At 55.3% G+C, this 25,019-nt stretch overlaps 2 protein-coding genes and 1 pseudogene across 8 annotated transcripts in view; all 3 read left to right on the top strand.

Annotated features, from left to right (window-relative positions):
• The window catches only part of ZDHHC11 (zinc finger DHHC-type containing 11), an 84,790-nt gene extending 83,031 nt beyond the window's left edge, over positions 1–1,759 (top strand). For all 6 annotated transcript variants that reach the window (XM_063811051.1, XM_063811047.1, XM_054684128.2 and 3 more), the window contains exon 14: positions 171–1,759. The gene's annotated coding sequence lies outside the window, so the exon portion shown is untranslated. The remainder of the gene's footprint in view (positions 1–170) is intronic.
• On the top strand, positions 274–1,047 carry LOC134810043 (uncharacterized; annotated as a pseudogene).
• A 10,340-nt stretch (positions 1,760–12,099) lies between the features above and the next one.
• TPPP (tubulin polymerization promoting protein) overlaps positions 12,100–25,019 on the top strand; it is a 35,925-nt gene continuing 23,005 nt past the window's right edge. Inside the window, exon 1 of one of the 2 annotated variants that reach the window (XM_016952884.4) lies at positions 12,100–12,208. The gene's annotated coding sequence lies outside the window, so the exon portion shown is untranslated. Of the gene's footprint in view, positions 12,209–12,854; positions 12,940–25,019 lie in introns of those variants that run through there. The other variant, XM_003310610.7, reaches the window with a different exon arrangement.

Genomic DNA, 25,019 nt, shown 5'->3' with positions numbered 1-25,019 from the left:
AGCTGGGAGTGGGGCTCTGTGTCTAAGCCAAGGTGATGATCCACCCAGAATCCAGCTCTGCCTCTCCAGGCAAGAGGGTGGGGTAAAACCACCGGTGGGTTTCCATCACAAGTAGAGCTGAGCTCCCTCCCTGGTGGCTGCTCAAAGAGTGACTTTGTTTTGTCCTGCAGGAGCTGAGCTGCCCCTGTGATCCAGGTCTTCCACCCTGAAACCCCACCCTCCATCAAGGTCCTGCCTGTAGAGTGTACCTTGCAAAGCCTCCTGCTCCTACCCATGCTACAGGCCAGGAACCAGAGCCCATCATCTCAGAGGCCCCTGGATGTCCTTCGAAGGAACCAGGACCCTCAGAGCCCAGCATCCATCTCTGTCATCATCTTCATCACACCCAAAGAAGAGCCAGCCTTGCAGGAGGATTTACATCTCTGGGATGATGGGCTGCCAGCAACTGCAGAGGATGCAGCCACCTGCTTAACTGTGCTGTCCAGCCAGCCAGCCAGCCAGCCAGCTGCAGGGCCTCTTGCTGCTTAAGAAGAGCTGATGGGCCGGGCATGTTGGCTCACACCTGTGAGCACAGTACTGAGAAATGGGAGCACAGTACTGGGAATTGGGAGCACAGTATTGGGAATTGGGAGCACAGTACTGGGAAATGGAAGCACAGTACTGGGAAATGGGGGCTCACAGCACTGCAAAATGGGAGCACAGTACTGGGAAGTGGGAGCACAGTACTGAGAAGTGGGAGCACAGTACTGGGAAATGGGAGTACAGGACTGAGAAATGGGAGCACAGTACTGTGAAATGGGAGCACAGTACTGTGAAATGGGCATACAGTACTGAGAAATGGGAGCACACAGTACTGGGAAATGGGAGCATAGTACTGGGAAATGGGAGCCCACAGTACTGGGAAACGGGAGCTCACAGTACTGGGAAATGGGAGCACACAGTACTGGGAAATGGCAGCATAGTACTGGGAAATGGGAGCACAGTACTGGGAAATAGGAGCATAGTACTGGGAAACCCCAGACCTGGATTCTCAGTTTTTCAGCCTAGCCCAGACTTCTTATCTTAGTAGACAAAAAGAGTCAATACCAGAGAACCAGAAGCATCCTCTGTATTTTAATGAACTCTGCATTTTAGTCTGTTTAGTAGTCATATTTTAAAAGATAATCAGTTTTCCACATATATCTATAAGTTACTACATGCATTGGGCTGTTTTTGTGTTTCTGTAAAGAAATACCTGAGGCTGGGTAACTTATTTAAAAACATAGGTTAAACTGGCTCACAGTTGTGCAGGCTGTATAGGAAGCTTGGTGCTGGCATCTGCTTGGCTTCTGGTGAGGCCTCAGGAAGCTTCCGTCATGGCTGAAGGTGGGGTGAGAGCCAACACATCATGTAGTAAGAGCAGGAGCAAGAGAGAGTGGTGGGGTTGAGGGAGCACCATACATTTTTAAATGACCAGATTTCAAGTGAACTACCAGAGCAAGGACTCACTCATCACCAAGGGGATGGCACTAAATTATTTATGAGGAACCTGCTCCCATGATTCAAACACCTCCCACCAGGCCCCACCTCCAACACTGGGGATTACATCTCAACATGGGATTTGGAGGGGACAAACCTCCAAGCTATATCATTCCATCCCTGGTCCCTCAAATCTCATGTCCAGGTCACCTTGCAACATATAATCATCCCTTCTCAATAGTCTCTGAAAGTCTAAACTCATTCCAGGATCAACTCAATCAAAAATGCCAAGTCCAAAGTCTCATCTGGAGATGAGTTCCTTTCACCTATGAGCCTGTGAGATCAAAAACAAGTGATTTACTTCCCAGATACAATGGATACAATGATGGTACAGGCACTGGCTAAACATACCTATTCCAAAAGGAAGAAATTGGCCAAAAGAAAGAGGCTACAGGCCCCAAGCAAGTCTGAAACTCAGCAGGGCAGACGTTAAACCTTAAAGTTCCAAAATAATCTCCTCTGACTCCATGAGGCACACTGGTGTGAGGCGTGGGCTCCCAGGGCCTTGTACAACTCCAGCCCTGTGGCTTTGCAGGTTGTGGCCCCTGCAGCCAATCTCATGGGTTAGAGTTGAGTAGTTGTGGCTTTTCCAGGCTGAGTTTGCAAGCTGCCAGTAGATCAAACATTCTGGGGTCTGGAGGGCAGAAGCCCTCTGCCGACAGCTCCACTAGGTAGTGCCCTGGTGGGGAGTCTGTGTGGGGCTCCAACCCTACATCTCTTCTCAGCATTGCCCTCATAGAGTATCTCTGTGAGGGCTCTGCTGCTGCAGCAGGCTTCTGCCTGGGCACCCAGGTTTTCCCACACATCCTCTGTAATCTAGGGGGAAGCTGCCAATGCCCCTTCACTCTTGTGTTCTGTGTTCCTGCAGATTTCACACCACTTGGAAGCCAGCAAGGCTTACCCTCTAGAGCAGCAGTCCACACTGTACCTGGAGACTGTTGAACCACCACTGTAGCTGAAGAAGTTGGGATACAGGGACAAGTGTCCCGAGGCTGCACAGGGCATCAGGGTCCTAGTCCTGGCCCATTAAGCCATTCTTTTCTCCTAGGCCTCTGGGCCTGTGATGGGAGGGGCTGCTGCGAAGATCTTTGAAATGTCTTCAAGATCTTTTTCCCATTGTCTTGGATATTAACACTTGGCTCCCTTTTAGCCATGCAAATCTCTCTAGTAAGTGGTTGTTCTGCAGCCTGTTTGGATTCCTCTCCTGAAAACATTTTTTTCTTTCTCTACCACATGGCTAAGCTGCAAATTTTCCAAACTTTTACAGCCTGCTTCCTTTTAGTATAAACTCCAACTTTAAGTCATTCATTTGCTCCCCTATCTGATCATAGGTTGTTGGAAGCAGCCATGCCACATCTTGAATGTTTAGCTGCTTAGAAATATCTTCTGCCAGATACCCTAGGTTATGATTCTTAAGTTCAAACTTCCACAGATCACTAGGACACAAATACAATGTAGCCAAGCTCTTTGCTAAGGCACACAAGGGTGACCTTTGCTCCAGTTCCCAATAACTTCCTCGTTTCCATCTGAGATCTTGTCAGCCTGGCCTTCATTGTGCATATTTCTATCTGCATTTTGGTTCCAACCACTTAATAAGTCACTAAGTTCCAAACTTTCTCTCATCTTTCTGTCTTCTTCTGAGCCCTCTAAAGTCTTCCAACCTCTGCTCATTACCCAGTTCCAAAGCTGCTACAACATTTTCAGGTATCTTTATAGCAATGTCCTGCTCCTCAGTGCCAATTTTCTGAATGAACCCATTTTTGCATTGCTATAAAGAAATACCTGAACCTGGGTAATTTCTGACAAAAGACCTGAATCCACAGGTATATGAGGAGTAATTCATGACAAGCTGCACGAATAAAAATAAGAAATCCAGGCCTAAATACATTGTAGGGTAAGGTGGAACACAAAAGAAAATCTTAACTTTAAAAACCAGAAAGAAACAACAAATCATCCACAGAAGAAAAGCTGTTAGACAGCAGATGTATTAATCATAAGAACAGTAGATAGATAAATAATACAAAGTGTGAAAAAAAAAAAACTTTTGATCTGGAATTATGTACCCAGCAACACTATCTTTAGGAAAAAGAGCAAATTAATCACATTTTCAGATAAATCAAAGCCAAGTTTACCACCAACAGTCCTACACTAATGGGACTTCAAAAAAGATGTATTTATTGATGGAAAATGCATAAAGCAAACACAGAGCCCACAGGGAATAATTTTTTAAAATTCACTATGACTTGTGGAAGTTTTCAATGCAACTCTCAATTACAGTTAGGTCAATCATATTTTTAAAATAATAAAAACGTAGATTTGGACAACACCATTAACAGGCTTGAATTATGGGATATCTGTGGAACTGCAAGCTCATTTATTAACAGAAAATGTGCATTCTCCTTAGGCACACAAGGAATATTGCCCAAAACACTGCTTACCAGCCTCAACAAGTCTCAAATAACTTCTATGGGATGGACCAGTGTTCCCCTTTACATACTTTGTCTGACAATTTTTCCTGTCTGCTTTTAAAATTTCTATCACTGGGATTGAGTGATTTGATTATAATGAGACATGATGCAATTTTCTTCAGTGGTACTTGTGCTTGAGGTACATTGAACTTCTTGCATCTGTAGGTTAATAGTTTACATCGAATTTGGAAAAAAATGTTGTCATTATTTTTCCAAACATCTTTTTTAATGCACTACCCTCATTTCTCATGTTTTCTTTTTTCCTTCAGGGACTTCAATTAAACATATATTAAGCCACTTGAAGTTGTCCCACAGATCACAGATAATTTGGCTTAAATTTTTTTAAATCCTCTTTGCTTTTGGTTTCATTTTGGAAAGTTTATATTGCCATGGTTTCACAATGAATAATCTTTTCTTCTTTAATATCTAATCTGCCATTAATCCCATGCAGTGCAGTTCTCATTTTATACATTGTAGCTTTCACCTCTAGAACAGTGATCCAGAGTGTTGTTATATCTTCCGTGCCTCAAATTAGCTTTTACAATACATGGAATATTGTTTTGATATTGTTTAATGCCCTTGTGTCCATTCTGGATCAGTTTTAATAGACTCATTTGCCTCCTTATGGCTCCTATTTTCCCACTTGTTTGTGTGCCTAATATTTCTGATTGGATGTCAAAAATTGTTGCCTTCTCTGGTGTTGGATATTTCTGTAGTCCTATAAATATTCCTGAGGATTTCACAGAACTGACAAAAGACATGAATCCACAGGTATATGAAGAGTTGATTTATGATGAGCTGCATAAATAAAAAGAAGAAATCCACACCTAGGTAAACCTTATTCGGGGATGCAGATAAGATAAAATCTTATTCTGAGATGCAGTTATTTAAGAACAGAGTTTTAAAATGTTTATAGATGTAAGGGGTAGAAGTGCAGATTTCTTCCATGCATATATTGCATAGTGGTGACATCTGGGCTTTTAGTGTACCCATCGCCTGAATAGTGAACATTGTACTGAAGAAGTAATTTTTCAACTCTCACCCCCTTCCACCCTCCCATCTATTGGAGTTTCCAGTGTCATCCTATTCCACTCCATATGTCCATGTGTACACATTGTTTAGCTCCCACTTATACTTGAGAACATGTGGTATTTGACTTTTTGTTTCTGAGTTATTTCACTCAGGATAATGGCCTCTATCTATGTTGCTCAAAAGATATGATTTCATTCTTTGTTACAGATGGGTAGTATTACCTTGTGTATATATGCTACATTTTCTTTAACCAGCCCTCCACTGATGGACGCTTAGGTTGATCCATTTTCTTTTCTGTTGTGAATAGTATTGTGATAAACATACAAGTGCAGGTGGTTTTTGATATAATTAATTGTTTCCCTTTGGGTATATACCGAGTAGTGGGGTTGCTGAACCAAATAGTGGTTCTATTTTTAGTTCTTTGAGAAATCTCCGTACTGTTTTCCAGAAAGATTACACTGATTTACATTCCCCCCAACAGTACTTCAGCATTCCCCTTTCTCCACATCTTCACTAAAATCTCTTACTTTTAGACTTTAATAATAGCCATTCTGACTGGTCTAAGATGGTATCGCATTGTGATTTTAATTTGCCTTTCTCTGATAATTGGTGATGTTGAGCATTTTTTCATGTTTTTTGACCACTTTTGTGTCTTCTTTGTAAAAATGGCTGTTCATATCCTTTGCTCACTTTTAATGGGCTTATTTGGTTTGAGTTCCTTGTAGATTGTGGCTATTAGCCCTTTGTCAGATGCATAGTTTGCAAATATTTTCCCATTCTGCAGGTTGTCTATTTACCCTGTTGATAGTTTCTTTTGCTGTGCAGAAGGTTTCTAGTTTAAGTTCCATTTGTCTATTTTTGTTTTTGTTGCAATTGCTCTTGAGGACTTGTTCATAAATTCTTTGCCTAGGCCAATGTCCAGAAGAATTTTTCCTAAGTTTTCTTCTAGGATTTTTATAGTTTTTGGTCTTATGTTTAGGTCTTCAATCCCTCTTGAGTTAACTTTTGTATATGGTGAGAGGTATTTGTCCAGTTTCATTCTTCTGCATATGCCAATCCACTTTTCCCAGCACCATTTATTGAAAAGGGTGTCATTTCCTCAGTGTATATTTTTATTGACTTTGTGTCTTTATTTCCGAGTCCTCTATTCTGTTCCATTAATCTAGATGTGTATTTTTGTACTAGTACCATGCTGTTTTGGTTACCATACCCTTGTAGTATAGTTTGAAGTCAGGTAATATGATGCCTGCAACTTTGTTCTTTTAGCTTTGGATTGCTTTGGCTAGTTGGGCTCTTTTTGGGTTCCATGTGAATTTTAGGATTTTTTTTTCTAATTTGATAGAGAGTGTGTTGGGTCTGTAGATTGCTTTGTACAGTATGATAATTTTTAACAGTAGTGATTCTTCCAATCCATGAGCATGGGGTGCTTTTCTATTTGTCATGTATGATTTCTTTCATCAGTGTTTTGTAGTTCTCCTTATAAATATCTTTCACTTCCTTGGTTAAATACATATCTAGGTAATTTTTTGTAGCTATAATAAATGAGATTGCCTTCCTGATTTGGTTCTTGGCCAGATTGTTATTGGTATATAAGAATGCTATTGATTTTTGTACATTAATTTTGTGTCCTTAAATGCTACTGAATTTATCAAATCTAAGAGTTTTTTGGTGGAGTCGTAATACGGTTTGGCTGTGTCCGCACCCAAATCTCATCTTGAATTGTAGCTCCCATAATTCCCGTGTGTTGTGGGAGGGACCAGCTAGGAGACAATTGAATCATAGGGGCAGTTTTCACCATCCTGTTCTCATAGGAGTGAATAAGTCTCACGAGACCTGACGGTTTTATAAGGGGAAACCCCTTTCACTTGGCTTTCACCCTCTCTCCTCCCTGCTGCCATGTATGATCTGCCTTTTGCCATCCACCATGACTGTGAGGCCTCCCCAGCCATGTGGAACTGTGAGTCCATGAAACCTCATTTTGTTTATAAATTACCCAGTCTCAGGTATGTCTTTACCAGCAGTGATACAAGTCTTCAGGGTTTTCTATGTAGAATATCATTTCACCAACAGAAAGGGATAGTTTGGGCTCCTTCTTCTCCAATGTGCGTTCTCTTTATTTCTTTCTCTTGCCTGATTGCTCTGGCCAGGACTTTCAGTACTGTGTTGAATAAGAGTGGTGAAAGTGGGCATCCATGTCTTATACCAGTTCTTGGAATACTTTCAACTTTTCCCCCTTAATTCTGATGTTGGCTGTGGATTTGTCATATGAGGCTTTTATTATGTTGATGCATGTTCCTTCTATGCCTAATTTGTTGAGAATTTTTATCATGAAGAGAGGCTGAATTTAATCAAATGCTTTTTCTGCATCTATTTAATGATCATATGGTTTTTATCCTTAATTCTGTTCATGTGATACGTCACATTTATTGATTTGCATCCCTGGGATAAATCCCACCTGATCAGGGTGTATTATCCTTTTGATGTGCTGTTGGGTTCTATTTTCTGGTATTTCGTTGAGGATTTTTGCGTCTATATTCACAGGGATATTGATCTGGAGTTTTCTTTTTTCGTTGCGCCTTTGTCTGGTTTTGGTCCGAGGGTGATACTGGCCTCATAGAATGAGTTAGAGGGATATCCCCCCTCTTCGATTTCTTGGAATAGTTTCAGAAGGATTGGTATTAGTTCTTCATATGTTTGGGAGAATCTGGCTGTGAATCCATCTAGTCCTGGGCTGAGTGCAGGGCATCTACTCAAGTGAAGCCACTTCTGGCAGTGGGGAAAACAGTTACAGGGACAGAAGCTGACCAGGCTCCTTGTGGTCTGCTTGGAGCCGTCTCGGCTTTACAGAGCTCATTGCCCACTGCCTCTGACAGCCACACCCAGGGCCTCAGCCCCTGCCCTTGCCAGAGGGGTGTGTCCTCTCCACTGCAGACACAAGTGCCTCCCTTCTCTGCGGCCCTCCGCTCTGTGACGCCATCCTCTCTCTGGTCCTCCGTGTCTCTGCCAGGCATGGGCTCCTGTCCACATCTTTTCTTCCCAGCACGCTGTCCTGTTGCCGTGTCCCCGCATCTTTCTTCCCTAACATTGGCTGTGGAACTGAGGTAGCGATGGCTGGCGTATTAAGAATGTGCTCCAAGCAGCTCAGCCTAGGGCTGAACACCCCCCATTTGGCTTCCCCTCCTCATCAGCCCCTGACCTGTGGCAACAGTGAAGCCGCAAGTCTCACCTGCCGTTCTCTGGGTCACAGGCGTGTGATAGGGGGGCCAGAGTCACTCCCTGGCAGCAAGACCCGGAACCTGCACTTTAATTCCATGTTCCACAGCAATTCCACCCCCAGAATAACCAGATGCAATCACAGCCCAAACACACACAGGCACGTGCACACACACAGGTGCAAACACACACACATGCACACAAAGACACACAGGCCCATGCAAACACAGGCACACGCAGGCACACAGACACATGCACACACATGCAAACACACAGACACAGGCACGTGGACATACAGGTGCAAACACACATGCACACACAGAGACACAGGCACATGCAGACACACTCATACAAACACAGAGACACACAAATAGACACACACACAGCTGAACATACACAGCTGAACACATACCAACATACATACACCGGCATGCATACTCACACATACAGGTGCACATTCACACATAGGAATGCACAAACGCATGCATGTGCACACACTCTCACACTCTCACACACACACGTGCACACACACATCCTGGCAGACATTTTACCTAAGCTGCCAAGGACCCGTGGGAGCTGCTTCAACACCCCCATGAGGCTTCCCAGGCCCCACACCCAGGCAGGCACGTCGTTACTTCACTGACCACCCCCTCTGACCTCATGCACCAAGGCTGTAGCTTGTCCCCAGCCCAGGGCCCACACAGGAGCTGGTTAGGGTTCTCAAGGGGCCCTGACTGCTCACCTGCTGTGGGACACACCCCCACGGGGCCCAAAGAAGCTGCTCAGCCCACAGACCATCAAAGGACATTCAGCTGCCAGGGGTGGGTGGACACCTGACAGGTCCAGCTGCAGGCCTGGTGGGAGCAGCCCCACCTCAGTGCTGGGACCCGGCACCCTCACACTTGGCCTCGGAGGCCTTTTCATGTCTGCTGCTGTCCCCGTGAGTCCATTGCTCCTCCCGCTCCCCGTGCCTCCGTCTTCAGCATGGGGCCTCCCAATGGACCTGGGCTCCTGTCCTGGTCTCCCACTGCAGACCCAGATGGCCCAGCGTCTCCCGCCATCCCTTCCACCCAGGGCTTCCAGTGCTACCCACCATGCTGTGTCTGCCCTTCCCAACCTCCACTGTCAGCCTGAACCTCTGCCCACAAAACCCAACCCCAAACCCAGGCAGGGGTGGGCGCCGGTGCCGGGCAGCAGGGGCTTGTCCCGGAGAGCTGTCCTCCTCCTATGTGACAGCTGCCTGGCCTGGTGCTCCCAACTGCGGACGCAGAACCTGTGCAGAAAGCCGTGGAAACAGCTGCAGGCAGGCAGGTGTCCCGGGGAACGCTCCTGGTCACTGACACGGTAACACAGGTGGAGCTGGGAAAAGCGTTGGTGCTGGGGTGGTAGTGACCCCCACCCAAGAAATTCACATCGACCCAGAACCTCAGAGTAAGACCTTACTTTAAAATAGGATCTTTGTAGATGTAATTCCATTAAAGATTTTGAGATTATCCCAGCTTCTCCTGGCAGCCCTTAAATCCAGTGACAGGTGTCCCGATACCCAAAGGAGGAGACAGACACCGACTCGGGGGAGGAGGCCCCGTGAGGACAGGGGCAGAGGTGGAGCCATGAGGCCACCACCCAGGACCGCCTGGAGCCACAGAAGCTGGAAGAGGTGGGAAGCTCCGGAGCGCACAGGCCTTGATGTCGGACTTCTGGCCTCCTAAGCCGTAAGAGGAAAGCCCTGTTGTTCAACCCATTTGTAGTGATTTTCTAAGGATCCCCAGGAAACATCTTATAACGGGACACTTGGCGTGGATCACATCATTGGCTGTGAGTCGGTTTTCAGTAATTGCAGGGTTAATGGAGGCTGTCCAGGTCTGGCAGTGGAGCAAGAGCTGGGGGCCAGGAAGGGCCACTGGACAGGCAGCCATGGCCAGGTGAAGAGCCTGGAGTTCCGAATCAGAATCCACCTCTCCCTGCTGAGCAAGATCCTGTGCCCCTGTTTCTGGTGATTTTCTAAGTGCTGACTGAACCGACTGTCGCTGGGAAATAACACACCCGTGACCCCAAGCCAAAATTTCACCCACAGACAAGGAAACAGACTCCATGAACACGCCAACTCCCGACGGTAGAACCAGGGTGCCCACCCCAGCCCCGGTCACTGTGTGTCCTGCGCAGGGGCCAGGGCAGCCCAAGGCTCAGCTCTGTCCTCCTGCCGAGACCTCGCTCAGCCCCCTGGACGCCGCCCCGCGCCCGCTGCCTCTCCTCTCCTCCCAAAGGCTCCAGGACCATGTCTGCCTCTGAAGCCTGACGTTACCTCCCACCGCGATTTTATTGTAAACTCACTGCATTTATGTCAAGAGAGTTTGTACAGCTTTTGAAAAATGCACTGAAGAGTCTCCTTGTGCCTATTAGGACGGTAAGAACACACCAAGGAGAGATTACTTCATTATTTCTTTGATACTGTTAGTAGGATCTACCCGAGGGGGAGGCACTCCGGGCTCCGTGGGACGAGAAGGCAGCCGAGCCGGCACCCGAGCAGGAGGGAAGCAGGAGCCGCAGCGTGGCCGCCGCACAGCTTCGGGGGTCTCCCGACTTCCCAGCTGCGAGTGTGGAATTTCTCAGGAGAATTAGACAGAAGCCCATCTCTGGGCAGCAGAGTGGAAGGAGAAACCACAGGAGAGGAGAGGAAGTGTGGGGCGCGGGACCACCGTGGGGTGGGTGGGGGCCAAGCCGCCGGGCTGTGAGGCCTCGGCACCCCCTGCCCAGCACCCAGCACCCCAACTTCCCCTTCTGCCTTTGCGGATTCCAGGGCCTGCTGGACACCTGGTGCAGGGACAGAGCCGGGGCTGGGGGAGGAGCTCAGCTGCACTAGAGTCCAGCTGGAAGAGTCCAGCTGGAAGTCACCAGAGGCACCCCTTCCTCCTGGGGGGCTGCGCCTCGGCCTCCTCCAGGGCAGGTGCCCCTGTGCCCCTCAAGTCCCAGCACCCAGCACCACAGAACCGCCCTGTCATCTCGGCCCCAGAACCTTGTGGGGAGCCAACTCCTGCGGAGGGCCGGGCAGCCCCGGGCGGAATGAGCCCCCTCCGCAAAGCCTGTCTGGGGACGGGGGGAGGGGCGGCAGGTGCCCGGAGAAAGGCGAGATTGGAAGAGCGGCCGGGATGGTGGCGCTGCACACGGGCGACCTGCAGGGAGAACGGAGGCTGAGGCCGGGGACAGGGGTGCGCGCTCTGCTCCTCCACTCCTGCGTGAAGGGTAGCCCAGTCCCGAGCAGCTGCGCTGGGCGCCCGGCACGGACCCGTCTCCCTGCTCAGGTCGACCCCCGGCCGCGCTGCCCCCAGCTGGGCGCCCAGTCCCCAGGGTGCGCCCCGCCTTGGGGTCGTAGCACCCTCACAGCCCGGCCCTGCAGCTTCCCTGCACCGTCTGCGCCTCCTTAAAGTACTGGGCGCGGTCGGGGGTCGCCCCGCACCGTCCTCGAGCCCCCCGCCGCCAACCCACCCCACCCCAGGAGGCCGCGGCCGCGCTCATCCATCCCCTGCCGCACCGTCAACGCGCGTCCTGCGGGGCGCAGAGATCGGGGTCCGGTCGTCCCCAGGGTGGCCCCAGAGCCAGGTGAGGGGCCCCGCCGCCACCTGCCCAGCGGTTCCCACGACCCGCGGGTCGGCCGCGCCCTGCGCTGAGCGGATACCCGGCGGTCCGCGGGGCCTGAGCAGAGTCGGCCTTGTAAGGCAGAGGCCTGGGTGCGCCCCGCGCGTTCCCCGGGCCGGGTGGGGCGGCGGGGGCGGGGCTGCCAATGAGCGCGCGGGGCGGGACGCTGGGCGGGCGCCGGACGCTGGGGGCTGGGGGCGGGCCCGGGACCGGGCTGGGCGGGGCTGGGCGGTGCTGGGCGGGACGGGCGGGCGCGGGGCGGTGGCTGGAGAGCTCCGCTGAGCACCGGGTCGCGCGCGGCCGAGTCGCGGAGGCGCCTCCGCTGCAGTCGCTGCGTCTCCAAGGTAAGCGGGCGCGGGGCTCGGTCCCGCGGGCGCGGCGCGGGGGGCACCCGGGGGCGGAGACTGGGCCCGTCAGCCCCAGCAGCCACCTGCGCCGCAGCCCCTGCCCCCCGCGCTCCCCCGAGCCCCCTTCCCGGGCCGCCCTGCGCGTGTCTGAGCCCCCGGATTGGGATGCCTGGAGTTCGGCGCTGCGGGCTCGGTGCCAGGAGGCGACGGGGAGGCTTCACAAAGGCCGCGAGCGGGGGTCACCGTCGGCCGCGCCAGGGACAGGTCTGTCACCGTCTCCGGGCCCTGCGCCTGGCGCTTTGGCCTTTCTTCGCGGCCACGGACGCCCCTGCAGCCCTTCCCTCCAGGCCCTCCCCAGCCCGGGACTCGAACCGCTTCCCTAGTCCCAGGCCTAGGGGGCCGCCGCCGGTGTGAGGCGTGGGAAATTAGGGCGTGGAGGGCTGGAATGAAGTCACTGCCCGCAGCAGGTTTTGAGAGATCCCTGGCCACAGAAACGGCCCAGAATGAGCGGGTCTCGGGGTCCTGACACCACGGCGTCCTGGCAGGTGGGGCTGTCAGACCGCCCCCCGCAGAGCCTCCAGCTGCCCCGAGCCTTGGCTACCGTCCGCGGGCCTGTAGCGATGGAGAGGCGCTGCCGGGACACCTTCCCGCACCCCTGGGAGCAGCGCCCGAGGATCTGAGGAGCCCTTTATTCTGCGGTTTCGGTTACGTAAACGGAGCCGAGGGAGGTGAGAAGCCTGTCCCTCCCGGGCAGTGGCGGGGCTGCTGTTTTGATAAGGGTTTTGGGGGGGCTGTTGTCTTGATGGGGGTTTGGGGGGCTGCTGTTTTGATAGGGGTTGGGAGGCTGCTATTTTGATACGGGGTTGGGGGCTGCTGTTTTGATAGGGGTTTGGGGGGCTGCTGTTTTGATAGGGGTTTGGGGGGCTGCTGTTTTGATGGGGGTTTGGGGGGCTGCTGTTTTGATAGGGGGTTGGGGGGCTGCTGTTTTGATAGGGTTGGGGGACTGCTGTTTTCATAGGGGGTTGGGAGCTGCAGTTTTGATAGGGGTTTGCGGGCTGCTGTTTTGATAGGGGGTTGGGAGGCTGCTGTTTTGATAGGTGGTTGGGAGGCTGCTGTTTTGATAGGGGGTTGGGGGGCTGCTGTTTTGATAGGGGTTGGGGGGCTGCTGTTTTGATAGGTGGTTGGGGGCTGCTGTTTTGATGGGGTCTGGGGGGCTGCTGTTTTGATGTGGGGTTGGGAGGCTGCTGTCTTGATGGGGGCTTAGGGGGGCTGCTGTTTTGATAGGGGGTTGGGGGCTGCTGTTTTGATAGGGGTTGGGAGGCTGCTGTTTTGATAGGGGGTTGGGGGGCTGCTGTTTTGATGGGGTCTGGGGGCTGCTGTTTTGATAGAGGTTGGGGGCTGCTGTTTTGATAGAGGTTGGGGGCTGCTGTTTTGATAGAGGTTGGGGGGCTGCTGTTTCGATGGGGGGTTGCGTTCCCTCTCAGTGTCACCGCTGATCCACCTGGCATGTTTATTGGCTCTTCTGCGTGCAGGGCCCCTGGGGGACCGATAGAGGACTGGGCCCCTCCGCCCACCCCGGCCACCCCTCCCCGCCTGACTTCTCAGGGGGAGAGGTCTCCCCCCACGCCCAGCCAGCCCCTGCCCCTGGGAGGTGACCCAGCTCCCTGTGGCCTGGGACTAGGAGATGGGGCTGGACCAAGGCCGGGAAGGGGCAGGAAGTGGAGGGGAGTGAGGCAGCTGCAGCCTGATGCCGGCGCCTTGAACTGGGCTCTCCCGCCTGTCAACCACTCTGTGCCAGCGCCTCCCCACCACGTGATCCTCGGAGGGCCTGTTGGGGAGGGGCGGGCTCCAGGAAGGTGTGTGCGTTTTCCCGGGAGGGGTCTGCAGCTTTCATGGTTTCTAAAGGGATCTCTGATTCAGAAAGGCGCCGGCATGAACTCGCTTTGCATCTTCACAAAACATGAAGTCATGGGGATTGGACCGCGTGTGCGTGGAGGAAGCTCCGCTGGTCACTGGCTGCGTTTTAATCTTACAGCTGCGGTTGGTCTATCTTCCCGAATTCCCTGAAGTTGCAATAAATGTTTTAGCGATTATACGAGGTTATAAATGCTCCTTGTGGAAATGAGTATAGAATGCTCACAGAAATGGTCAACAGGGGCTTCCTTTTGACCCCCTACCCTAATTTGCAAGCCTCACACTGGCAGTGGCTGCCCTAGGCCTGGGAATCGGTAAACAGGGTTCGTGCACCGGGCTGGGCAGGGCCTGGAGGGAGGGGCCGCAGGGGGCCTCCATGGGCACAAAGGCCAAAGCGCCACACGCAGGGCTCAGGAGAACTTCCTGAAGAAAATTAGGATCACCCATCGCAGATGGAGACTGGGGAGCTCTCTGGAGAGTCAGGCAGTCTGTTCCCTCCCAGGCCTGTGGGAGCCACCCCCTGCAGAGGACGCTGAGAATTAAAAGCTTCCTCGGGAGAGGCCATGCCAGCAGAGAGCCGAGTCTATTTATAGCTGTTGGTGACACAGGGGGAGTGTGTGAGAGGGATGCCATCTGGGGCTCTTGGGGCCCCCAGGCCAGTGCTGGTCAGCGCCCTGCAGTACCTGGCCCAGCCTGGTGCCCTCAGGCAGAAGCGCCTTCGGGAAAACACTCTGGGTGAGGAGAGTCGCTCAATGCCTCCGCCTGGGCTGGGGGAGCCAGAAGGCTGTGCCCAGGAGGGTTGTGGCTGGGTGTCAAGTCCATCTGAGCCCACAAACCCTCAGCCAGGAGCCAGGATCAGGCAGCAGAATCTACACACGCCTAGTTCCTACTGCTCGAGCAAAAGGTGTTTCCTGGGAAGGAAGGGGTGGAGCTGCCTGGGTCAGGCCCAGCCACATCTGGGGCTCAGGCCTTGTCCCCAGCATCCACAAGCCAAACCCCCAAGCTGCCCTGCGTGGATCCTCCTCCTAGGGAGACCAGCTTCTTCTTGGTGCGTGTGTGTTTGGGGGTGCCATAGGGCCATAACCCACCGCATCCCCCTGATAAGATCTTCCACCCAGGGCAGTCCCCACCCAGGGCAGCCCCCATCCAGATGATCCCCCACCCAGATGGTCCCCCACCCAGATGGTCCCCCACCCAGATGATCCTCCACCCAGATGGTCCCCCACCCAGATGATCCTCCACCCAGATGGCCCCCACCTGGATGATCCCCCACCTGGATGATCCCCCACCCGGGGCAACCACCACCCAGATGGTCCCCCACCCAGATGATCCTCCACCCAGATGATCCTCCACCCAGATGGTCCCCCACCTGGATGATCCCCCACCTGGATGATCCCCCACCCGGGGCAACCACCACCCAGATGGTCCCCCACCCAGATGATCCCCCACCCAGATGGTCCCCCACCCAGATGGTCCCCCATCCAGATGATCCCCCACCCAGATGGTCCCCCACCCAGATGGTCCCCCACCCAGATGATCCTCCACCCAGATGGTCCCCCACCCAGATGATCCTCCACCCAGATGGTCCCCCACCTGGATGATCCCCCACCTGGGGCAACCGCCACCCAGATGATCTCCGACCTGAGGCAGTCCGCACCCAGATGATCCCCCACCCAGATGATCCCCCACCCGGTGCATCCACTCAGATGATCTCTCACACAGGGCTCCCTCCTAGGGCATCTGCAACAGGCTTTCCCCCTAAGGTGACATCCGCCTTCCAGGACATCCACATCAGAGAGCCACCCCCTCCCAGAGCCACCCCCTAGGCCATTCCTTCACCAAGGCTCCACCACCCAGGACAACCCCCACAAGGATTCCCCACCCGGACATCCTCCCCACATGGCATCTCCACCCAGGGCATCCTCCCCACATGGCATCTCCACCCAGGGCACACCCCCCCACCCAGGGCATCCCCCCCCAGATCAGCCCCCCACCCAGGGCATCCCCCCCCAGGTCATCTCTCCACCCAGGTCATCCTCTTCCCCAGGGAATCCCCCTCCCCAGCGCTTCCCCCCCAGGGGATTTCCCCCTCCCCAGGGCAATCCCCCCCAGGGTTCCTCCACCCAGGGCTTCTCCCGCCCCAGGGCTTCCCCATCCTGGGCATTTCACTCCAGGCCATCTCCCCGCCAGGGCCCCCAGGACACATCAGCTCAGCAGCACCTCCTCAGTGGGGAAGCCCCTCCCCAGTGCTGCAGGGCCTTGACTGGGAATGGCTTTGATTGGCCCTGCTGGATCCAGGAGAGGGGCGGGTTCTGTGGTCTGCAGCCCCCTGGAATCACACCTGGGGAAGGGCAGCGCCCTGCAGGAAAGTGGCACGTGGGTCTCAGAAAAAGAATAAAGAGAAACATCAGCTGTCCCTAAATCTTGTTTCCTGATACGCGAATTAAGACTGTTCTGGGTTCCATGTTTCTCCTTTAACTGTGCAAGCACAACTGAATTGCGAATTGTAATTTAATGTCTAAATGTCCAAATGCATGACTTCTTTTGGGGAAGAAATATAAAAAATCTTTCAAAAGAGTGGAAGCAGACAGCAGCTTTCTGTCTTTGCATCATACCAACTGCCTTCTGCAGCCTCATCCGTTCAGAAAGCCGGGCTTCTCCCCTCCGTCGTGGAAGGGTGAGCGCCTCGTCAGAGGACGCCAGTCATGCTGACGTCATTTAAAAGTGAGGTTCTGGAAGGGAAGGGAGGTTCTTAACCTTTCTTTAAGCCCAGCAGTTAAGGCCACCTGGAGCCCTTTCCCGTTCAGCGCGGCTCAGGGAAGGGATTGGTGCGTGCGTTCCTCCGGGCAGACTCTGTGTCCCACAGCTGACTTCTTGGCATGATAAAAGGTGCCTGCCCATGTGGGCTCCACGTGATCCCCCAGGGCGCATGGCATCACAGACCACATTTCCCAGATCCTATAACCTGTAACCCCGACCCGCTCGTTTGTTCACAAATGTCCAACGTGGCCTCTGACCAGGGAATGCCACCAACAGCCGCACCTGCCAGGCGACTTCACACAGCTGCTGCCTCCCTCTGGCCATCAGTCATCAGTCAGTGGGGCCGGGAGCAGCGAGCACCGTGTATGGGGTATGGAGGTGGCTTCAAACCCAGGCCCTGGTCCAAGGGCCCTCATGTCTGACACAGGCGAGCTCCCAGCACCCTCTGCCTTGTCAGGAAGTGTGTGACACGCCTTCCTGGCCCACAGAGGTGGGCGAAGTGTGCTTACCTCAGCGTGCCCATGGCCGCCACTCACTGTTCACCCGCTCACACTGGATCCCCGCCCAGAAACACACCAGGCCAGTCCCACCCCACTCAGAAGTGCTGCTGGTGCCTCAGGGCCAGGGAGCCATGTCCAGGTCCCAGCCAGCCCCGGGGACCTGACCCAGCCCCTCCCCCTGAGCCCAGGGCACCGCTGCACAGCCACCTGCATCTCCCACCCATGGCATCTCGCAGGTGACCTGGCCACCGTGGCTGCTTCTGGGGCGTCCACCCTCTCCTGCGCACACCAGCCCCCGCTTCTCCTAAGGCTGCCCAAGGGCCGGTTTCCTCTGCCCCTCGGCGGGGTGGCACCTCTGCCTTCTCAGTGCCAGAAGAGCCTGGGCCGTGGACGGAGTCACTGGGGTGAAGCTCATCTCAGCCTCACCTCCCACCAGGCTTGTTCCTGCCACCTTCGCCAGTGCCCACGTGTCCCCAGGCCGCCTGCTGGGAGGGCCCCACCTGGCACCTGGCACAGCCCACCTGCAGTTCTAGTGCCAGCTGTTCTGGGCTGCCTCTCTTCGTGTTCCGGGAGTGGGATGGGGTCTTACTCACCGTCCATTTTCCCATCGAAGCTCCAATTCCTGAGCACTGTGTTTTGGCTTTGCCTGTTTTTAACCTTTAACCAGAAGCCACGCGGTGGGCACACTGCTGTGCTGCGTCATGTGGATCAGTAGTGTGCGCGAGTGGCCCGTCCACACTGCGTCGAGGAGCCCCAGGCGCTCGTGCTCAGCGCCGCCCACACTCCCACGGGGATGCCCGCTGTCCCTCAGACCGCCATACTGTCAGCAGGTGCGTGTCCACGCGGTTCCCCTTTCTTGGCAACTAGGGATGAAGCTGTCATGGGCATTCCTGGGATGTTCTTTGGGGCATGTGGTCATGAGTCTCTTGGGTCAATCTGGAAGTGGAGCTGTTGAGTCTGGGATCTAGTGTGTCTTTACATTCATCAGATGATGCCAAGCAGTTTCCCAAAGGAATTAAAGCCATTCGCCCCCACAGTTTCCTGTTGACCCACATCCTTGCCGGCACTAGCCACTGTCAGCCTTTGCAATGTCTTAGCCTTTTGTAAGGCTGTGTGGAAGCCTTATGATTTGCATTTTCCTGGTCATACTAACAAAGCTGAGTGCTTCCCACCGAGCACTGGGTACTTGGATACCCTCGTCCCCGAGGGGTCTGTTCAAGCCAGCTGCCCTTTGTGTATTGAGTTCCTATTCATCTGTAGAGGTTCTTTATATATTCTGGAGTCAAGCCAACATTTGTTGTGTGTAGCAAACATCTCCTACCCTGGGGTTTGCCTTTTTCACTCTCTTGATGATATTTTTTCAATGAACAGAAGTTCTTTCTTTTAATCTGGTGCCTTCTAAGAATCTTTTCCTGCAGGACAAGGCTTTCTGTGTCCGTGTAACAAATTTCCCCCACGCCAAGGACATCAGAAATTCTTTTGCATTACCTTCCCGAGGCTTCTCGATCTGATCTGGAGGACAGCCCTTTAGCATGCAGACGCAGCTGAACCTTCCCTTAAATCAGCAAATTCCCGTCAGCTGACTTCCTCACACCAGCCACATATGCAGCCTTCATTTTCTCCACCTAAAAATGGGCAACCAGAGGCTGGATGTGTCTCAGAAGGCAGGTGCTGTTGGCAGCCCTGGCCTAACACCCATCCTGGCTTAGGTGGAGCCCCAAGAGCCTCTGGAGCCCCCTGTGGTCTCTCAGTGCCACCTGAGGGCCTCAAAGACTTTGTTCCCCATGAGGGGTGCTGAGCCTTCTGGTCTCACCCGTTGTGTCACTGTGTCCAGAGGCTTCTGACAATTGACACAGTCTGGGGTTAACACAACAGGGACGCATTCCCCCATCCTCCTGGAGACCAGAAGCCCAGCGTCCAGGCATCTCACGGGTCAGCTTCCTCTGGAGGCTTGGTGGGACGCTCCCTGCCTCTTCTAGCTCCTGGTGGCTCCAGTTGTCCTGGGCGTGTGGCTGCGTCACTGCAGCCCCAGCCTCATGGCGACTGTGTTAGTCCGTGTGCGTTGCTGTAACAGCACCAGGCATGGTAATTTATGGAATGATATGTTCACTTCTCACAGTTCTGGGTGCTGGAGAGTCCAAGATCAAGGCACCTGCAGGCTTGGTGTCCGACAAGGGCCCTTCCCTGCTTCCAAGACAGGGCCTGGTTGCCATGTCCTCATGCCCCAGCCCTTTGATAAGGCATTCCCAGGAGCCTGGCCCCCATAGCTCAATCTCATCCCCCAAAGGCTCTGTTAATGCCACCACAATGGGGATTAGGTTCCAGCGTGGATTTTGGAGGGGACGAATTCAGCCTGTAGCACCTTCTTCTCTTCTCTCTGTGTCTTCTCTTCTGCCTCTTCTAGGTAGAGACACTCACCATTGGATTTAGGGCTCAGCTGTGGATAATCCAAGATGATCTCATTTCCAGATCCTTTCTCCAAACAAAGTCGCGTTCACAGGTTCTGGGGATTAGATGGGGCCACCGTTGGCCCAGAGCTGGCCTGGTCCCAGCTGCCTGCAGGTGCCCTGGACCCGGAGCCCCGAGGGTAACCCAAGGGCAGTGAGTGGGCTGTGGCCAGGCAGGGCAGGGTCCTTGTGCGTCTGGCGCTCAGTGAAGCTGCGCTGGATGAGGGACCAGCCCCTGGTTTTGCAGTGTTCTGCTCTGCCCCCCATGAGAGCTCCGGCTGTTTTCTCCTGTAACCCACTGTGCCTCCCGTGAGAGCCCCGGCTGTGTCCTCTAACCTGGTGTGCCCCGCGTGAGAGTCCTTGCTGTCCCCACAGAAGGTGCTTTTAATGGAGGCCGGTCCCACCGCATCTGCAGCCGCCGAGTCTCCGACATGGTTGATGGGATGAGCCAGCCGGGATCTCTATTTTATTCCCTTTTGGGATGCTCTGTTGGTGGAATGTCCTGTGTCGTGCTTTAGAGAAATGGTGTTGGCCCGGGTGGTGGGCACTGGCTGGGCATGTGGTTTAACTCTCACTTGGGCCTTGGACAGCCATCTCAGACCCGTATCAGTCTCCGCCGCAGCGTCCTTTGCAGAGTCCGGGAGCCCTGTTGGCACCTCCATCCCATGGTGGCCCTGGCAGCCCCGGTGTCTGTGGCCTGGATACTCAGCCATAGTGCTCTGGAATGTTCCATCCTCCCACCTGCGTCTCCCTGTCATCCTTAATCCTGAGTCTCCCACTCAGAGGGGATCTGCCGTGTGGCCTGGGAGGGTTTTCTCTGAGACAGCCCCGCCTTCTCATCCCTACACCTGCGTGCAGATGGGCTCTGGTGGCCGTCCCCAGAGTGGCCATGCTGAGCGCTGCGAGGACCATATCCTGCAGATGGGGGCCAAGATATGGTTCCCAGAGGCAGAGGGCACCAGGGGCTGGGTGCACCCTGTTGACCTGAGAAGCTCCTCCGCAGCCATCTCTCTTCTTCTGAGGGCGGAGGGAGGGTGAGTGGAGGTGGCCAGGGCCACGCAGCCCCTGCTCCCCTGCCCCCCTTACCGGAAGGCTCCTTGTGCAGGGCCCCTCCCACCCCATGAGCCTTAGGAGTGTGCAAAGCCTGCCCTGTCCTGCCTAGGTCTGAGGCCATGCGGTTGTGGTGAGTGGCAGGGGTCCCGAGTGGCCCAGTGCAGGATGGCCGGAGGACGCCATGTGAGACGGCCAGGATAGAAGTGTGGTGTGCTGGGGACGCTGCCACAGGACTCCACCCTGCCTCCTCCTCCCACTTCCTTGGGGACTGCACTCAGCCTGGGCTTGGCTCTGGCCCTCAGGGTCCCTGGAGAGCAGGAGCCCGACCTCAGGTCTTCTATGGGGCAGAGCCTCAGCCCAGGCCCGGAGACCCCATCCTAGCGATCCCTCTGGACCAGTGACCCCTCAGGACAGTGACCTCCCAGGACCGGTGACCTCTCTGGACCGGTGACCTCTCAGGATGGTGACCTCTCAGGATGGTGACCTCTCAGGACCGTGACCTTTCAGGACCGTGACCTCTCTGGACTGTGACCTCTCAGGACCGGTGACCTCTCTGGAGCGGGGACCTCTCAGGATGGTGACCTCTCAGGATGGTGACCTCTCAGGACCGGTGACCTCCCAGGACCGGTGACCTCCCAGGACCGTGACCTCTCAGGACCGTGACCTTTCAGGACTGTGACCTCTCAGGACCGTGACCTCTCAGGACCGTGACCTCTCAGGACCGGTGACCTCTCAGGACCGGGGACCTCTCTGGACCGGGGACCTCTCAGGACCGTGACCTCTCAGGACCGTGACCTCTCAGGACAGTGACCTCTCAGGACCGTGACCTCTCAGGACCGTGACCTTTCAGGACAGTGACCTCTCAGGACCGTGACCTCTCAGGACCGGTGACCTCTCAGGACCGTGACCTCTCAGGACCGGGGACCTCTCAGGACGGTGACCTCTCAGGACCGTGACCTTTCAGGACGGTGACCTCTCAGGACCGTGACCTCTCAGGACGGTGACCTCTCAGGACCGTGACCTCTCAGGACCGGCGACCTCTCTGGACCGGTGACCTCTCAGGACGGTGACCTTTCAGGACCGGTGACCTCCCAGGACCGGTGACCTCTCAGGACCGTGACCTCTCAGGACCGTGACCTTTCAGGACCGTGACCTCTCAGGACCGTGACCTCTCAGGACCAGTGACCTCTCAGGACTGGGGACCTCTCTGGACTGGGGACCTCTCAGGACCGTGACCTCTCAGGACCGTGACCTCTCAGGACAGTGACCTCTCAGGACCGTGACCTCTCAGGACAGTGACCTCTCAGGACCGTGACCTCTCAGGACCGGTGACCTCTCAGGACCGTGACCTCTCAGGACCGGGGACCTCTCAGGACGGTGACCTCTCAGGACCGTGACCTTTCAGGATGGTGACCTTTCAGGACCGTGACCTCTCAGGACCGGTGACCTCTCTGGAGCGGGGACCTCTCAGGATGGTGACCTCTCAGGACCGTGACCTTTCAGGACAGTGACCTCTCAGGATGGTGACCTCTCAGGACCGGTGACCTCTCTGGACCGGGGACCTCTCAGGACCGGTGACCTCTCAGGATGGTGACCTCTCAGGACCATGACCTCTCAGGACCGGCGACCTCTCTGGACCGGTGACCTCTCAGGACGGTGACCTTTCAGGACCGGTGACCTCTCAGGACCGTGACCTTTCAGGACGGTGACCTCTCTGGACGTGTGTCCTGGGGCGGCCCTGGCCGTGTGCACCTGTCTGGCCTCTGGGTGGGGTGTGCTCCCGAGTGTGCCGTGGGGATGCTGGGCTGGAGCGGCTGATCATCCTGCCTCCTGTGCTGCAGGGGGATGTGCACGGACTCAAAACTGCCGGCTTTGTTCTGATTGGGAGCTCTGACTGCCTGACAGGCGGCCTGGGCTGAGAAGAGTGGGGCGGTTCACAGGGAGAGTCCCGCGGAGCAGGAGTGCCGTGCGATGATAGTGAAAAACAGGAACCGTCTGCGCTCAAATGGGCACTGAAATAAGGAGTGGGGGCTGGCGGGGTGGCACGGTGTCCACCCTGGGCATGGCAGGCCCTGAGCTGCCTTGTTCCTTGGCCCTGTTTATTGGGGAAGCACCTCCTCGGCAGGAGGGCAGGGCTCCCGGGTCCTAGGAGGCCCCTTGGTGGGACAGGAGGGCTGGGTGAGCTCCACAGGGGCTCTGTCCACTCCTTCCCCTGTGAGAGTGGCTTTTGCTTCTGGGGCTTCGGGTCGCTGTGGTCTTTGATGTTGCTGTCCCCTTGTCCTCTGGGTCTCCAGCGCTGAGAGCTGTCCAGGCTGAATGCCCAGTGGGCGGCTTGGGGCCAGGACCACATGGCGTGGGCCCAGCAGGCGCCCTGCAGTGGAGACTTTCCCCTCAGTCCTGCTGGCCAGGCGCCTACAAGGTCTCCCTTGGGGCTATGCTGTGCCTGTGCTTCGGATTTACTGGGGGGCTGCTTCTCCCTGGTCCCGATCCCCTCCGCTCCCTCAGTCAGCATCCTGGGGCCAGGTCATGATGGAGCACTGGGCGTTGCAGAGGGGCCATCCCAGGGCTTCGGCGTCAAGGTGGGACCTGTGGCCATGGGACATTGGAGGGACCATCAGGTCCTCAGGAGCTTTGCCACTTGCAGGCACGAGAGGGTCTCGTTCCGGCAGTGGGGTCTGGCCCTGGGGTTTCCTAAACAGGAGTGGGGTTTAATGACAACAGTCTCCAGGGACTCTGGGCAGGACTGAAGGCTGTGATGGCAGCCGGCCGGGGGTGGAGAGTGCTCCCCCTGGACAGGACTTGGGCGTAAAGGTTCTGAAGAGCCCAGCGGCAGTACACCCAGCTGAGCCTGCAGAGGCCAGGGTATCCGCATGGGAATCTGCCCATGGAGAGAGGACCAGGGACCCCCAGGGTTGCCCAGCATGCACTCCCACCTGCAGGGCCTGGGACAGCTCCTCTCACCAGCTGAGAGATGCCTGAATACTGCTGAGCGCCTTGGCCCCCACCCCTCCAACCTGTTTCCCAATCAGCTTGCAACACAGCGTGTCCCTCACAGCTCCCTGGATGCCAGTGCCCCGAGGGCATGGAAGGAAGGGGTTGGTGAGAGGCGTCTGAGCCAGCATGGCCCCTGCCAGGGGCATCCTGCAGTCACAGCACGTTGGACTCCTGGGCAGTGTCTCCAGGGGTAGAGGGAGCAGCTCCCACCCAGGCCCCAGGCCTCCAAATCACCAGGGAACCCATTGTCATCCCTGAACAGGGAGTTCTCCAGGGCACGAGCATCGGCTCCTGCCAGGCAGAAGCACGCAGGGCTCCTGGGAACCTGAGTTAACAGAAGGTTTGGGTTGAGTGTGTGGTGTGCGTGCCTGATGCTCCCAGCCTGGTCACTTCCCAAGGAATGCTTGCCCTCGGGTTCTGGTGGAATCCAGTCGGCTGCCATCACAGAGTGTCTTTCTCCGCAGAGACAGGTTCTCCCTCGGGCTGTGCCTGCATGAGGCCATCGGGTGCGAGGGAGATGGGGAGGGGGCTGCACCCCTTCAAGGATGAGGAGACTGAGGCACAAGCAGCTGTCCTACCATGGGCACTTGCCTGCGAGCGAGCTCTGGGGGTCAGCGGGTGCAGCTGGAGAAGCTGCTGGTGGCTTCTCCAGAGCAGGTGGAGCTGTCAGAGGTCACACCCTGGCCTGGTCCAGCCCAGCACAACCCAGGGGGCCTGCAGGACACTTGTGACCAGGACAGAGGTTCTCAGGGAGGCCAGAGCCTAAGCAGGGCCGAGGGCTGGCTCTGAGGTCTCAGGCCCCAGGGAGGGGTGATGAGCTGAGGGGTGGTAGCTCCCACTGACTCCATGGCTCCTGCCTCCAGCTTTGACCCGGCACTGCTGATGATGTGAGCACGGCCTGTCCACCAGCCTCCTCCGCCAGCAAGGCTCAGCCACCCCACAGCCATCCACGTGGTGAGCAGTGGTGTAGGCTCTGTCGGCGCCACTCCCGCGTGGGCGTGGGCAGTGAACAAGGGAGCACCGAGGCTGCTGCTACCTTTAAAACAGCAGCTGGCCCTAGTGAGAGAGACCCCAGGCCCTAGTTACAGACTCCAGGCCCAAGGGGCAGACCCCTGGCGCTAGTGACAGACCCCAGGTCCT

This window comes from Pan troglodytes, chromosome 4 (genome assembly GCF_028858775.2).
Source record: "Pan troglodytes isolate AG18354 chromosome 4, NHGRI_mPanTro3-v2.0_pri, whole genome shotgun sequence".
Taxonomy (NCBI): domain Eukaryota; kingdom Metazoa; phylum Chordata; class Mammalia; order Primates; family Hominidae; genus Pan; species Pan troglodytes.
Note: the sequence above shows the minus strand (reverse complement) of the source record. Positions and strands in the feature narration are given on the sequence as shown.